Genomic DNA, 6,000 nt, shown 5'->3' on the forward strand with positions numbered 1-6,000 from the left:
GTCAGGAGTAAATGCTTTGAGTGTTTGCAGTGAATTGAGAGCAGTGTCAGGACTGACTAATCATTAGTCTTTACCGTCTGCTATTATCTGCCGCCTGAACCTGCCTCGCTCTGTGTTCCCGAACGGCTTCAAGTTCACTGAAGGGTTTATGGCTGCTTTGAGCAGGACCAGCCTCGTTCTTTGCAAGCGCTCCACTCGGAAACTGGAAAATACCCCTGTATGTTGATTAAATATGTCGGTTTCTTGCATTCACCTGCAATTTAGTTGTCAAGAATACTTGAAAGCTTGGTAATTACCAAAAACATTACTTCACAGAGAAGGAAACTAATAGCAATAACTAGCATATAGCCAAAAACTGTGCTGTGTATGGTATAGCACCTAGCAGCAGACAAGATCCTTTGGCATTTGAAATAATCCTTAATTTGAAGAAAAGATGCCCTAAAAATTCAGATTATTTGTAGTCCAAGACAGAATATCTGGGGAATTCAAAATGGATTGGGAAAGGAAATAATGTTGAGACTTCTGCAGTCTGTTAAGAGCTTCTATTAAAAAGGTACAAGAGAGAAGGAAAACCAGCATTTATTAGCTTTGTTTATATGTTATATCAATAGGCCCCATCCTGTTAAAATTGATGTTGAGACTAATCCACTTGTTGGCACAAAGCCTCCTCCTGTATCATTGTTTTCCATTACTTCTGTAGATCAATTCTGGAATAATTAGAAAAATTACTCACTGCAGTAGCTTCGGTAGCTCTGTTTGCTTTTGCATTGAGCAGTCCCCTTTTCAACAAGATATGCTTGGCATTTATTTCTGCTGATAAGAAATTGGTAAATGGGGTGGGAAGATGACAAGCAAACTAAAGACTAATTTACAGGGAAAAGTTAATATTTGCTCATCTGCCAGATACAGTAGGTTATTGTTTCTTGCCACAGTCTGAATGGCAAAGTGTTTTTCTAAATTATGATGTTTTACATAAAATGCAGAATTGGTGTTAATACATTCAACATTGCACTTACATCACCTTACAGGAAGCAAGAACAATATGTCTGTTGTTCTCAAGAACAGCCCGTGTTTGTCAAGTGCAGAAGGAAGTCATGGACTGAAAGGAGACGGAAGAAGCATGCTATTCCACTTAGCATTACTGACTTGTGAGGCTTGCTTCATTATTAGCACCATGTCTGTTCCAAATACAAGGCAGTTTTTCTACTGATTTGGCTATGAGTGAGGTTGAGTGCAAAACTGGGAAAAAAATGAAAATACTGTTGAACAACAAGTTGCTGATGCTTTTATAAAGTGAAAATATATATTTTAATCTGTTAGCTCTCTGAAATGAACAATCAGGCATTTAGGAGGTCTTGTGTTTTCATGTTTGATCAGGAGATAATTCCAAGGACTTTTTAAAAACTGAAGTAACAGCCCATTTATTATCAGAAGTAGTCTTACCTTGTTCACTTGTTTCTCAAGGGCTGTGAAATTAACATCTTTAATACCAGATGGTTTGTATATAATCACGATTCAGTACCATCCTGTTCCAGCTCTGTTTTTTTCAGAGACAAAACAGACAAAAACTTGGAACAACCAGTTGGCTGTAGACTTGTTGAAATAACAGCCTTCTCTTTGTTATATATTTCTACAGCTATAAATCATTTACCTCTGGTATTAACCATAATTATAATTTTAACATCCAAGAGTTTGCCAACTTTATTAGTTGCAAATATAAATGCAATAGTTGATGAGTTACAAAGAGCACATGACAAATTTCACAGGCTTGACTTAGCTGATCCAACTACTAAAAACAAGGTCCAAGACAAAAAAAGACAATTCAAATGTATCCTGATTTATAGAGATTAAATCTAAACATAACTCTATCCAATTTATATTTTTCATGTATGTGTCCATCCATGTCCAGTAAAGGGAGAAAATTGTTTTAGACAAATCTGCATTTTGAATGTTTACAGTAACGTGGATAGAATTCATAGAATAAACTGAAATTTATTGCCACAAATACTGGGTTTAAAATGGATGTGAAATTTCATTAATCCTTTAAGGACCTCTTATTTAACTATAGGATGACATATAGGAGTGAGAGATTGGAGTTTCACTGTAAATTCTTCACTGATAAACAGGAAAAAGTTTTCAGGAGTCCAGCATCCTTCAATTATGAGTGTCTAAAAAAAGACACTCATCCTTCAATTATGAGTGTCTAAAAAGAATTTTAAGAAACTTGGAGATACAGAAATTTGAATGAGATATTAAAAGTATATAAGTTAATGTGATTTTTATAACCTTTAGGCCAGAACTCTCACAAATACTACAAAATGGTTAAACTAAAATTAGAAAACCTTGTTTCTAAAAGCTGTCTAAAAAGACTAAGTATATCACTGTAGACAATGAGAAGTAACTTCTAAGTTCAATAGGGAGAAGGCAGTATTTTGAGGCAGTCAGCTGCCAGTCTTTAAGAAAAGGTACACTTATAGTCACACTGAACATTTAAAACAATATTTAAGTGCGGGGGGCAGGTAAATAGAGACTGGTGGCCATTGTGTAGGGATGCAGCTGATCATGGAATAAGAATAACATGGGGAATCTGCTTACCAAATTACAGCATGGTGCACATGGGAGGCAGCCAGCAAAACCTGACCAAACAATGTGGATACATTATCAGGGATGGATATTTCACCAGTCAGGATTGTCCTTGTAGCCCTTTTCTTGTGAGCACGGTGAAGATTGTGTGCTGTTCTTGCTTCATACTCTTTCCTCGTAATTCTCACATTTCTTTCTAAATCTCCATGTCTAAATCTTAATTTTTCCAGTGTCTTTCCCTCCTCTTGCTTCTTTTAATTTTTTGAACTTCCAGAAAAGCCTCCATGCTGACTGCCTCTTCCTTCTAAATGCCATAACGCTCAGTTTAGCTATATGAGGGGAGCCTTTTCCCTTTGCATTCATTACTACAGCCCCATTGGTTACTTTTATTTGTTTATTTTCAATGTTGCCAGTTTTTCAATCTTAAATGAACCTTGGGATTCTAAATGCTTTTGAGGATTTCAGCTGGAAACATCTCTATGCTTCTATCAGTCAATAAGCATTCACTTGTAGAAATCTTGATGGCATGGAGCGTAGGGAATGGTTCAATAGTTAAAAGACAGACAAAAATTAACTGCACTCCTTGAATATTTTCAGTGTTTTAAGCTACCTGCCCTTTCACATGAGGAAATAGCTCACATTCTACTTTCTCTGGTAGAAAAAGATCTTTTTATAAGTTGTTCAAACTCTTGGACTCGAGCCTTTCTGATTACTGTTCCTGCTGACCAGCAAGTTTTGGAAGGATTTGTGCACACAGCAGTGATGGTTACCAGCTCAACTCACACCTAAGCTAGCAGTCAGCTAGCAAGCTGAGGAAATGAGGGACAAGTGCTTGTAACAGAGCAGAGCTCTTGGGTCCGAAAGGGTGGAGATACTGCAGTAAGCATCCCAAGCACTTATTCTAATGCTAACGAGGGGTACTTCTGCTGGCTGAGCATAGAGAAGTGACAGCTGCATAAAGATAGCCTAAAACTGCATACTATGCAACTTTCCCGTTTTTAATTGAAATTATGTTGCGTTTTCAATTTCAGTGTACTTGGGGATTTTTTTCCTTCAACGGAGGGCTCTCGTTTTTTGTGTGGAACATGGCTGCCATCTACTGCTTCACGCAGGATCCGTCTGTTTGGAAGAATCTGCCTGGATTCTTCCTCTGCATTGGTGAGGCCACACCTCGGGTCTTGTGTCCAGTTCTGGGCCCCTCAGTTCAGGACAGACATTGAGGTGCTGGAGCAAGTCCGGAGAAGGACAAAGGTGGTGAAGGCTCTGAAACACAAGTCTGATAAGGAGCAACTGAAGGAGCTGGTGTTCAACCTGGAGATGAGGAGGCTCAGGGATAACCTTATCCATCTCTACAATGCCTTGAAAGGGGAGTGTAGGCAGATAGGGGTCAGCCTCTCCTCCCCTGCAACTTCTGACAGGATGGGAGGCAATGGCCTCAAATGGAGCCAGGGAGGTTTAGGCTGGACGTTAGGAGGGATTTCTTCACAGAAAGGGTGATCAAACATTGGAATATGCTGCCAGTGAAGGTGGTGGCATCACTGTGCCTGGAGGTATGTAAGGAAAGCCTGGATGTGGCACTGAGTGCCATGGTCTAGTTGACATGGTGGTGTTCAGTCATAGGTTGCACTCAGTGATCTCAGAGGTCTTTTCCAATTTAATTAATTCTGTGATTCTGTCATTTGGTGTTAGCTGAAAGGAGTTGGCTGGTAGATCATTTGGTTTCAGTAGCTGCATATAAAATGCTGCTATGATTGGCGGTCCTTCATATTTCTTGAATTTACTCAGCTGCTCAGAGGCTGAGGAGGAAACAGTCATGTTTAGCAACTTCGTTTGTTGGGACCGTCTCTCTTTGCCTGTAAAATAGCTTTTGTTTCTTTTGTTGTTATTCTACCTTGAAACCATCCTATTCAAATACTTTCACTGACCGTACTATTTTGCTTTCTGCTTCCTGGATCTTCAAAACCAGAATTCACAAGTTTGTCTGTGAAAAAAATGTTTGAGAACTAGTCCTTCTCTCAGGACTTCCTTGTAACCTTTTATCCACTTCTTGATATGTATGTCTATGAAAATTCTTTTAATCATGTCTTTAAAATAAATCTGGGCCACTGATAAGAACTGGTTCCTGCTTGCATAACCTCTTTGGAGAATTTCACTCATTATGAAAGATCAACCAGCTTGCAAAAAATGCACTTGATGAAACCCTTCCAATTCAGTGATAAATTGTCTATAGAGTAACTGGACTTTACACCATTAAGCATCTGACTCCCTGACGCCCTGCAAATGGCGGTGTCCAAATTTACTTACTATACCCCTGTGGTGGCCTTGTGTCTTTTCAAGAATTGCTATTGACATCCCAGTCACAAAGGGTAATTAATTTAAAAACACTTACTCAGAAATCTGTCCTGTAACTTGGAAAGACAAATTGATGTAAAAATATTTCACAGAAGCTAAAATTGGTTGAATTTGGCCCGGAGCAGCCAATTCTATAAGGTATTCCTTTGCCCCAGGGTTAAAAAAGTCTGATGTCACATGATGTCAATAAATGCAGCCTGTAATTTGCCAGTTATGAGGCTTTGAGAACTGCTATGGCAATCAAAAGGATACATTAAATTGAGCTTCACTTGCACTGAACTGATTTTATTCTAAAATCCTGGAGGCTATTTAATAAACATATTTGTTTTCATTTTTATTACAAGACTGAAGAATTAGTAGAACAGCCTAATTCTGCATCTGAGTGCCAGTTTAAGCAAATGGATATTTTTGTTGCTTTACAATGGATTTTGTAGTCAAGGTTTAGTTTTCAATATAAGGCTAGGTAGCAGGAATACATAACTATGGTCCAAGTTCTGTGAGGTATCTGTGATTAAATAATCTAATTTGTCTTTGCTGTAACTTCTGAAAGTGTAAAATTACACTTTTGCATTTTTATCTTTAAACAGATAGATGGGTCTTTGTTACTAATTAGGGTGGTCTGGGTCCAACTGGAGTAATTTCAGTGTCTGTATTTTAAGGGACATAGATGCGGATATATAGCTATATATAATATAGTATGGCAAAAGCTGCAGCTGCTGCTCTGCTATTAATTTTCTAAGCCTGAACACCCCCTGCCCATCTCTTCCTTTCAAAGGCAAAATTCCCACTGACTTAAACAGAAGTTGTCACAGGTGTAAGAAGTTTATTCATAAAAGGACTTCCATAAAGCACAATTGCATACTGAGAAGAATGATAAAATATGCAGATCTATTAAAAAAATTAGGAGAATTAAAAGCTTAGAAGGTCTTTTTTAAAAGGAAAAATAAAAGCTAACGCACATACTTATGACTGAAACATCTCATGTATTCAAGCTGATGCACACACTCCAAGCCGATCTATGTCCTACGTGGCGTATAGAAGACTGGATTGTTTCTGAAATTTGGC

The sequence above is a fragment of the Vidua chalybeata genome, chromosome 3, assembly GCF_026979565.1.
Source record: "Vidua chalybeata isolate OUT-0048 chromosome 3, bVidCha1 merged haplotype, whole genome shotgun sequence".
Lineage (NCBI taxonomy): Eukaryota > Metazoa > Chordata > Aves > Passeriformes > Viduidae > Vidua > Vidua chalybeata.